The sequence below is a fragment of the Mus pahari genome, chromosome 9 (genome assembly GCF_900095145.1).
Source record: "Mus pahari chromosome 9, PAHARI_EIJ_v1.1, whole genome shotgun sequence".
Taxonomy (NCBI): Eukaryota; Metazoa; Chordata; class Mammalia; order Rodentia; family Muridae; genus Mus; species Mus pahari.
This window is the reverse complement of record NC_034598.1, coordinates 90,061,990-90,072,738: the sequence shown is the minus strand read 5'-3', so window position 1 is coordinate 90,072,738 and position 10,749 is coordinate 90,061,990.

Below are 10,749 nucleotides of genomic sequence, written 5' to 3'. Positions count from 1 at the left end.
CACACACACACACACACACACACACACACACACACACACACACACGGCCCCAGACTTACAAACCTATTACACTCTAAAAGTTTGTATGTCACTTAGCTAAAACTTGAGATTACATTCTCCCTGGGAGGAGTTAGAAATGATGGTTTAGTTCAGGCAGCTACACGTGCCTATTTATCCCTCGTTCCTGAACACTACTAGTAGTATCGTAGGGCTGGACCACCATCTGTCCCGTTGTGTCCACAGCGTGCATTCTGAGGTATCACTCAGGGTGCCAAGTACACACTCATCCTCCAGGCGACAGAGAGGATGGGGCTCCCCGAGTAGTGGGAGTTCTTTGTGGCCTGTGCTGGGGGTCGGGAGCCAACAGCACCCATTTGTACATAAAGGTCATTCGTATGTCACATGTTTTAAACTGGGGTCTCTGTGTGTATATGTGTGTGTACTACCTTTCTATCATATGTGATCAGTTTAATGGTAACTTTATTTATTTAAAAACAAAGAAACACAAATAGTTACTATTAAACTGATTAAGGCTGTTTATTTTTACTCCTAGAAATGGTCATATGAAGTAGATGTGCAATCATGTAGACAGCAGGCCAAGGTGATCAGTGGCTAAAGTTGAAAAGGGGTTGGTTTCTTTCATATATGTATGTGTGTGTAGATGCGCATACATAGATATATGCACACATAGATTATGTGCTTGACCACTGCCTTTTAAAACTTTAAATTAAATAAAATATTGGGGATGATTCAATTTAGCCATCTGTGTGTGTTTCTTTATGGATATGTGGGCTAAGGAGATTACTGCACAGTTGATGTTTTAAAGCCTTTCTCCACCCGCTTCCTTAGTTGTCATTATGAAGCCTTTTTCCAGGACAGAGTATGCAGAGCATTGGTGAGAATGCCTTTAGCCTCAATTGTCCCTGGCCTTTGAGATGCCAGAGAGATGCCAGGAAGTTCTTAAAATTTACTCTGAAGGGAACCCTTAAAGAGTAGTCACCATCACTAAGATTTATGTTCATTTCAAACGTGTTTGGTCACTTGGACTTTGAGCCCCCAACCCCACATTAGGCAGAGAAGGTGAGTGGATTTAAAGCAGGCACACTGAGAAGAGCAAAAGGCGTCAGCTGGGAGTGTGGAGCTTTCAGTAGCCACTCCTCCAGATTCATATGGGGGTCAGTGTGCACACCAAGGTGAGCCACAAGAAACACTGTCCAAGGCTCAGCGTGGCCAGGGACATGCTTTCCTAACAGTGGCCCTGAGTGACTCTAAAATAACCAATCAAGAGACTTGTAAGAAGACACGGGAGTGTCCGTACATTAAGGACTCTCATCCATAACTATTGTTTTAGCCAATGGCACCACCAATAAAATTTTCATTTTATTCTGCCATTCATAATTTTAGTTAAGTGAAAAAAATCCAGAGGAGAAGGAACTTAGTTATTTTGTTACTATTCTACAAATTCATTTCGAAAGTATTTTTATAATCTCTCGTCCAATAGCTTTTCCATAAGCATCAGCCTACAAAAGCTTGATGTGCCTGGTGAGATACCACCTTGCCGCCTCTGGGCAAGTGCTTGTACAGTGCCGTAGCTGTGTGCCAATGCTTTCAACGAGTTCTTTCACCATGCCATCTCTTGCATCTAGGCACTTAATTTGTTTTTTTAAGGATTAATTCTTTAAAGGATGGAGTAGCTTCACCTTGCACACAGAGAGCACTGAGCAGTGAGCTCCATGTCTTCTTTGTAGCCTCACCCCATCTCCAGGCAGAGCCTTTCCAGAGACCTGCTTAGCTTTCTAGACCCTCAGCAAGCCAGGGTCCAGCTGTGGGCTTGACGCCTGCACCTTCCCTACTGCGTGCAGGACCACTAGCCGGAGGCTTTAAGACAGAGCAGACAGGCTGCAGAAGGTGGTCCTTCTCAGACCATTTTAAGCAATAACTATTTGAGCAGCCGTCTCTGGCGTTCCCATCAGGGAGGTGCCTGCCTGAGAGGGAGGAGCTTGTTCAGTTAGATTTTGGTCAGATTTTCGATAAAGACCTGGACGCCCTTAGGTCAGAGAGCAGCAGTGTGGGCCAGTCCTCCAGTGAGAGGGATCAGCCAGTGGCCACTGCCATTTACAGCCTTTGACATACACTGGACTTGGAAAAGCACACCCTAAAGCAAGGCGCTGGAGCTCCTTAGAGGGATAGTTTCCAGATGTCTGTGACCCGTTCAAATGTCCAGTGTTTTTTAGTGGCAGGGCAAATGCTGTCCTTTCTCTATAAATGACACAGGGAGAATGAAGCTTGCAAGTGACTAGACTGCACAAGAGTCTCACTGCCCCCAGGACTAGGAATCAATCTACTTCAACTTTCTTTCCCCCTATCTTGTCTATCAGAGTCATACATGCTTCTTGTAGAATGTTTAGAAAATGCGGAAACAATAAAACTAGCTATTGACCCAGAGCCCTCCCACCCCTGAGAGCACCACTGTTCATGTTTAGTGTATTCCTTTCCTATATTTTTTCTACGCATATATAATTTATTTTACTACAAGATTGGGATCATGCTGTGTTTACAGATTTGTACCCTGCTTCCCTTAACATTGTGAGCATTTTCCCATACCAATAAATATTCTTCAAATGTTGATGGCTGTGACATTCCATTACATGAAGTGTGGCAAACACACCACAATGAGTATTACAACCTATAACCCTGGCTTCCATCCATTAAAAAAGATGTTGCCTTCTGTTGTTCGGGGAGGTGGCCTGGGCCTCTGCACAGTAAAGCCTCAGCAACTGGAATATCACGGAGGAGCAGGCTCACCCAGCTGTGCAGCTCAGTTCTAGAAGCTACAGTCACAGCAGCAGGACTAAGTGCCCAGGCAGTCTCGAAAGGTGGGTAGCAAGGTGCTAGAGGGCCTGAAAATAAAAAGGGTGTTAGCTCCAAGTGGATACTTACAGGTATCCACTGCAGTTGGGGAGGTGGAGAGTGCTCGAGGGTGGAACGGGGCCATGTTCCTCAGGAAAACCAAGTGACACCTGTTGGAATGTCATAGGCACCATATGGAGGGGGGAAAGGGATCGTGTTCTCCAAGTCTTGAAAGCAAAGGTCTCCAGAAGAACCAGCAGAGACAGCTCTGTAACTGACATTCCAACTTCAGCATGAGCTTGCCAGTTACAGGAAAGGAACTCCTCCTGGCAGAACTGGCTCAAACTGAAGCTCACAGGCCAAAGGCACACACTGTGTCTACACACAGGAGACAGCAGGCATGACAGGACAAGTATTCCATGCCTGGGATTGGACAGTGAGGAGCCATGTTTCTGGCAAGGACTAGACGTGACATAAAGTCTGCTGTGGGACAGACTGAACTGGAGACAAGACAGACAACATGGAAAGCCATTGCCTCAGCGTCTGAAGGATAAGCATGGCCTAAAATGGAGCCCAGCGGGAGGTGCAGACAACGGGGAGTCAAGGGATGCTTGAAACTGGTCAGCACCATCTAGTCTGAAGGCAAGAAAGCTCAGAAAGTGGAGGAAAGATCTCAAACTCTGGGTCCCATCTTATGGACCAATAAGTGGGCTGGGGGCAGGAGATGGGGACTAAATTATTTCCAAGGAGAACAGTGTTTAAGAGCATTGAATGTTCTAGAGGATCCTAGTTCAAGTGCCAGTACCCACAGGGTAGCTCACAAGCATCTACTACTTCAATTCCATGGAATCCAACAATCTCTTCTGGCCTCCACAGGTGCACACATGGTACAGACAGACATGCAGGAAAAATATACGTGTACAATAAAAGAATTATTTCCAGGATCTCTCAAAATTCTCAGGCCACTGGTAACTTCTATCACTTAAAAATGATCAAGACACTTGCCTCAGAGTGGAGACAGCACATCGTGGTCGGGAGCGTATGGCTCAGGAAACAGATTCAGCTCTGGCTAGCAGAAAAGGGGGATATTGGGAGGGGAAGAGAGAGGGTCCCATAACCCTTTCGGGGATAATCCCCAGCTCCAAACATCTCCATTACTTCTCAGTAGTGCCAGGCTGATGAATGACCCTTTCATATATGGTCCTTCAGGGGACTTTCCGCCAAAGATGACAGTCTCCAGCACTTCTGCATTGCACAAACAGTGCTGTGTGTGTGCAAGCACTGCATCGACGAGTACTGATGGGAGGGATAAGATTCAAGTCTGCTTCTGAACCTTCCTGTATCCATGCTACCCTTTTTGCCTGTTTGCATTTTTTGTCAACATATACAATACATAGCAATTGTGTGGTAAGGAGATGCTGAAATTTTCAGGTTCTAAAAATAAGCTTATAATTGAAGACTTACTACTCTTGGTAACCAATATCAAAAAGAATATCAGATTTTGCTTATCTGAAGCGCTTGGATGCATTAAAGAAAGCAATGAGCCACTCGGAATGCAGGCGTGTGGGTCTCAGTTCTATTATTGGAGGGCTGGTTACAAAGGGATTTATAAAAACTATGATGTTAGCCTTGACAGGAGAGTTTACACCAAGGGAAATGGCAACCACCACACACCAGGACTTTCTCGGCATCTGCAGCAGTCACTGGTAGACACTGCCTATTTAGTGGAAGTGTTAGGAGGTGGGGACTATTCCCTGCAGAGCCTCAGTGCCACAGCCACTCTAGTAGTGATTCACAAAGGTCTAACAACCTGAATGAGTCCTGAGGAAGAGTCTCAAGGAGACTCAGCCTCCTGGAGTCCTGGCATTTCCAATAATCTATATACACGAACCCTATCCGCATGCTAGTGTGATGTATGCTCTCTTTCAATATTATTAATGCTTTTAAAGATTGAATTTTTACCATAGGTGAAGTTTCCACTAGTGTTCCAAAGTCCTAAAAATTCCTAAAAGCCAGGAGCTCGGAATTCAGTATTTACCAAGGCCTAGGAAATAGGGGGGTTGTGGTATTGCATTATTCATGAGAAGGTCTGCTAGTGCGGAACCCCCTGGTGCTAGCTTTCACAAGGCTCAAAGGAGAAGCACAAATTGTGACTAGGGTGTGAAATCCTTACCTGTCTTTAGCTGCCCCTAGGCAGAACTGCTTTATCTTAACTGTAAACATTACCTGGCTCCTGTAAGTCCCTTTGAAGTCATTTCTCTGTTTTGTGTCAAGTAACTTCAATGTACTTTGTGACATCCTACTCCTTTGTTCTCTGTACTTTATAACACTGGTGTTCACTTTATGAGAATGCATTCAGTCTCTCTCTCTCTCTCTCTCTCTCTCTCTCTCTCTCTGACTGTCTGTCACTCGTTCGCCGAATCCTCACTCACCTGTGGCACCTTAGAAAGGGTTGAGGATCAGAGATGGCAGGTAGATCTGAGAGTGGCTTGTGATGAAGGTTGACAGATCCCCCTCCCACCAGCCCCCAACATGTGCATACCATGTGACTCCTGCTTTATGTGTCCCTGCAACACAAGAGCTTCCCTAAGAAGGGGTTGCCTGAAAGGGTGCCAAATCTGAGTCCAGCAGAGAAGACAGGGAAGGGACCTTTCTGAGAAAAACAAAACCAGGTAGACAGGTCACACTGCCTTTCTCTAGTCAGCTCTGAGAACCCTGGCAGCCAGCACTTTTCTCTCTGGAAGATCTGGCCTATAGGGACAGAAGAGACTGGATACAGGAATCCTCCATTGAAATGACAGTCGCCAGACACTCATTCATCAAGAATTCACAGCCGCTGCAGGTGTGAAAGTAGATGAAGTAAAGGCCTGGCCTTCTGTAGCTTTTCTGCTTCTGCAGAAATATGAATATGGTGACATACTGGTGAATGTATGCCTGCAGGGATAGTCCAAAGGAGGTAATATGGAGCAGGTGTGGAGATTGCATTCTCTTGAGGGAATGCTTCCCTCAAGGCTGTGTGAGCTGAGACCTGAAAGAAGCCATGAGAACACATAAGGCCTAATCCCCCCCAGGGAGAGAGTACAGGAGGTACATAGACCCTGTAGCAGGCAGTAACCGACCTGGCATGACCTTGGGACATGGGCGGCCAATTCAGCTGGAGCAGAGCGGGGGCTAGCAACCCTTCCCTGGCTGCGCTCCGGTCCTCATGCCTTCCATGCACAGGGTCAGACTCAGCCACAGTCCACTCTGGAGACTTCAGTACATCCATCCTAGTAGTCTTTTGGGAAAGATAACAGAGTTTCCTCCACACCAGGACTGAGAGTCACATCATCCTGAAAGATCAAACCACACGCCTCTTAGTGTTACTCTTTCCTACTGCTCCAGAAAAAGAGGTCAGATGTTAGGAGAGACATAGTGAGCCCATGTGCATGTTCACTGTCTCTTCAGTCTGAAGAGATAGTCAAGGGTCACTGGATTTTGAGGAAACCCCTCACATGAACAAAAGAGACCAAAATAGAAAAGGCAGGGAGCTTTTTTTTTCCTCCACAGATTTGTAACTAATTTTAACTATGGGCTTTGGCTCTGCTACCTGAAAAGGAAAGATCAAGTAAGTGTTACCCAAAAGTAAGGCTAGGTCCAAATGAGCAATCAAGTTAAAAACAGAGCAGTGAGCATGGGAAGGGACTCTATCTGAAAGTACACTCGGGTCCTCCAAGAAAGGTAACGCCAGGCTAGCACACAGACACTGTGTGAAAATAGACGCTACACGGTAGCAGCCAGCACACGCATGCTTGCAGTTATATATGTCCCTATATGCTTCTATGCACGCGTGCGTGTGTGCATGATCGTATGTGTCAGCTCCACACCCCACCTTCTTAGGAAAAGGCCTTTTGCATGTCTAGTCACTCAATCTTCACAAGAAGTCAGGACATTGCTACTGTTCTCATTCTTCATCTGCTTATGGGAGATGGAGGCCGCCAAGGCAGGTGACTAGATCCTCAGCCAGGCTCTCTGCCCACAGGGTGGATGGAGGAGGTGGAGCTCAGCAGCCTGACCCTGAAGGCATCTTTGTGCCTTTCAGTGTAGGGAGGTTTTCTAAGCAGCCCTCAGCGCCATTTTCTTTCCAGGTAGAGCCAACCTTCCAGGTAGTCCAGTACATCCTGGGGTGCTGGGTGCCACCTCAGTGTGGCCAGAGTCACATCTCGCACAGGGGTGCTGGGTGGTGGGAATATCTCACTGCCACCTCATTCCCACAGTGTCTCGGGGTGGGTGTACAGCCCTGACCAAGACTCTTAACCAACTCTTTGGGCTACACAGTCAAGGTTCTGTGAACCACATAGGCATCTGGTTGCCCTCATTCCAACTATGAGGACAATCTTTCTTATGGCTCCAACAGTAACCTCACACCCAAATCCCTTCTCTGGAGACAGCCTCAGGCAGGAAGGTCAGACTTCAGTGTGGGGGTCTGGACTGAGGAGGGGAGGGCGGCTGGAGAGCTGTGATAAGGTTACCACGGTCTACTCTACATGGGTGTCAAATCCTGCTGCCGCTAGTCTCATAGTTTGGTAATCCTGACAACCACTCCATAAATATACTAACTTTAGCCAGGCGGGGGTGGGTGGTGACGCACACCTTTGATCCAGCACATGGGAGGGAAGGACAGACAGTTCTCTGCCAGCCAGATCTACAAAACAAGTTCCAGGACAGCCAGGGCTCACATAGAAACCCTGTCTGAAACAACAACAGCAGTAACAACAACAGTTACCTTTAACCTGTCACCCTGCCCTGGGCTGTACCTCACACCTCGGCAGACCCCTGGGAATTCAGCTCACAAGCCGGGGAGCCCCTAGCAAATTCATCTTGGTTATCTGCAAGGAGGATAACACGACTTTCCTCCCCACTAGGGCTTGGCAAGTCGCCCCATCCTGAGAGACCAAGCCCCGAGCCTCCTTGTCTTCATACTTCCTTGAAGAAAATGAAAAATGGCCCCAATAGTTTGTGGCTGCCATTCTTGGCCGGGCCAATGCATTTCACGTGCTTTTCTTTGTAAGAAAAGAAGGGGGTGGCAGGCAGAGTGCATGGGTTGATTGGAGATTACCACCCCACCCCCCTTTTTCTTGGTGTCAATTAGCATAATTTAAAAGGCAAAGGCTGAGGGGGGAAACTCTCAATATATCTGGGGCTGCTTTGGGGCTTTGAACTTTTCTGTCCTTTGGGGCTGATTATGGCCAAGTGACCCATATTAAAAAGCATTTACAATAAAATGATGCACTTTCTTTTGTGCCATGGGCTTCACTGATGAAAAGCAAAAATGTTTTAAAATTGTCCCTTTTTGTCAGCAGTAATGGCTGTGCTGTATTTCAGCACGTCCCCCTTGCAGCCATAGAAAGGGAAGGGTAATAAAGGCACAGCTGTAGACACTTTATGGCCTGCTTGGGGGGCTTGGTGGGAGGACCCGGGAGTGGAGGGAAGGAACTGATTGACTGTGTGTCAACAAATGCAGCTGGGGGAAAAAAAGAAAGCTTTTAAAGACCTCTGCAACTTAAAGTCCAAGATAAATGATGCTCCTATTTGGGAAGAAGAAAACATGGAGGTGAAATTCAATAAAGACTGGCTGAAAAGAGAAGGCTTCCAAAGGCCTTTCTCTGAAGCGAGGCAGCTCCCAAGAGAAATGAGTGAAAGTGGCCACAGTGAAGGTGGGGGGGGGGGGTGCAGCCCAGAGGGACAACAAAGGCTCCTCCGTGCCAATGTGCTGCTGCACCAGGCTCAGCCCTGCCTGCTCAGGGAGCCTGGCCAACTTGGAGGCAGGGACGGTCGGTTGGTCCAGAGGATGCCCTGGGAAATGCACACAGTCCTACTACAGGGTCTGCTAGAGCTCTGCATTTGAGGAGAGAACAGAAAAGCATGAAGTGAACCCCCCAGGAGAAAGAGGCTGAGTCACCTGAAAAATACTGCAGCTCTGACAGCTGTCAGAGCATGTGAGGTGAGTATCCCTGGGACCCACGGTGGCCAGGACATCCCTCAGGTCAAGTCCTTGATAGTTCACAAAAATCCTTCCCTTCCCCCACCTCCTTCGAATCTCCTCCTGTGAGGGCAGGTGGCATCCTTGACCCACAACTAACTAAGGGCTCACCTCCAGGTGATCGGGGGATCAGCTTTGTGACAGGTGAATAGAGAGATGGAAACCCGGAGGGACAGCCATAGGAAGAATGAAGCAAGGGCCATGGGACTTCTAATCTTGGCCAAACTGAACTGGTTCAGCAGCTATGTGATTTCGTCTCCTTGAACTTTGCTTTTTCATTTTTCAGGACAATGACAGCAATATGAGTTTTTAAAACAGTGCACACATACTCAAGTTGCTCTAAGTAGTAATGTTTTAGTTAAGGACGCATGTATGAAGATGAAGTGAGAGGTAATTCTGTACCTAGGCCTGGTGAAGCCAGGAATACTTATGGGCAGAGGGAGACTAAAGTGTCCAGGATCCAACTGGCCTGGGGAGGAGCCAGTTTAGAGAATGGGAGCCTTAAGAGGATTGCACACCGCGTCACACCCCATCCCCCATCTCCCACCCCCTTCGCCCCTCCCCCCAGCTCCAGGACAGCAGAGATGAAGATGCCCGTGGGGCTATATTGGCTGTCCTGACTTCTCAGTTCAGCTGAGACTCCCTGCGGGAGTCTGCAGTGGCGCTGACGAGGAGCTGGCAAGGGGAATGGGCAAAGGAGGGGCGCAGAAGCAGTGAGACTTCCTGGACAGTTCGGTGGATGCCCTGGTTCCAAACCACACAGCGCTCTCTACCCCCGTGCCCAACCAGTTCCTTAACCCCAAGCCTAGCACTGAACACCAGGCTAAGGCATTCAGGGCTGTCCTGTGTTCTCAGCCCTGCTTCCAAGGCTGGCTTGGTGCCCTCACTGGCCACTCCCCCTCTGAGCCTATCTTCCTCGTCAGGCGCTTTCCATCCCCAGCATAATTACATACATCCCTAGATAAAACCACGCTGACTGGCGCACTTGGCTCGAGGAAGATCTTTTGCAAGTTGTAGTAAAAAGACAAGACACCTGGAAGTCTCAGGAAACAAAATACAGTGCACGATGGGAAATGTAGTCAGCTTCAGTGCGACTCTCTGATAAAGAACAGGTACTGGTTTCTAAACTTTAGAATCAAACAATAGAGAAAGAACAGAAGGTTTAATTATTAGCCTCAAACGGAATTTAAACTTCATCAATCTTAATGATACAAAAGTAAAGATTTGAAAGTCAAATCGAGGAGAAAAAGTTTAAGGAAGGTGAGACGAATTAAAACCTCATTATATGGGAGAGCTGGAGAGATGGCTCAGTGGTTAAGAGAGATGGCTCAGTGGCTGCTCTTCCAGAGGACCCAGGTTCAATTCCCAGCACCTACATGGTAGCTTACAACTGTCGATAACTCCAGTTCCAGGGGATCTGACACCCCCACGCAGGCATACATGCAGTCAAAATACCAGAGCACATAAAATAAAAATAAATAAATCTTTTTTTTTTTTAAACCCTCATTATTATGTCCAAAAGGACAGAAAGTTGGGTGGGTAGAGAAGGCAAGTACAACCAAAATACATTCTACAAAGCTCTCAGAGCATCAATAAAGTATGAGAAAAAAAGGTACTGCCGATACTTAAGACTGAGACGGGAGCCGGGCCTGGTGGCGCAGGCCTTTAATCCCAGCACCCGGGAGGCAGAGGCAGGCGGATTTCTGAGTTCGAGGCCAGCCTGGTCTACCAAGTGAGTTCCAGGACAGCCAGGGCTATACAGAGAAACCCTGTCTCGAAAAACCAAAAAAAAAAAAAAAAAAAGACTGAGACGGGAACCCTGCTCACAGGGTCTGCTAGGAGTGTGGCTAAGCCGGCTTCCATACTGCACTCCCGAG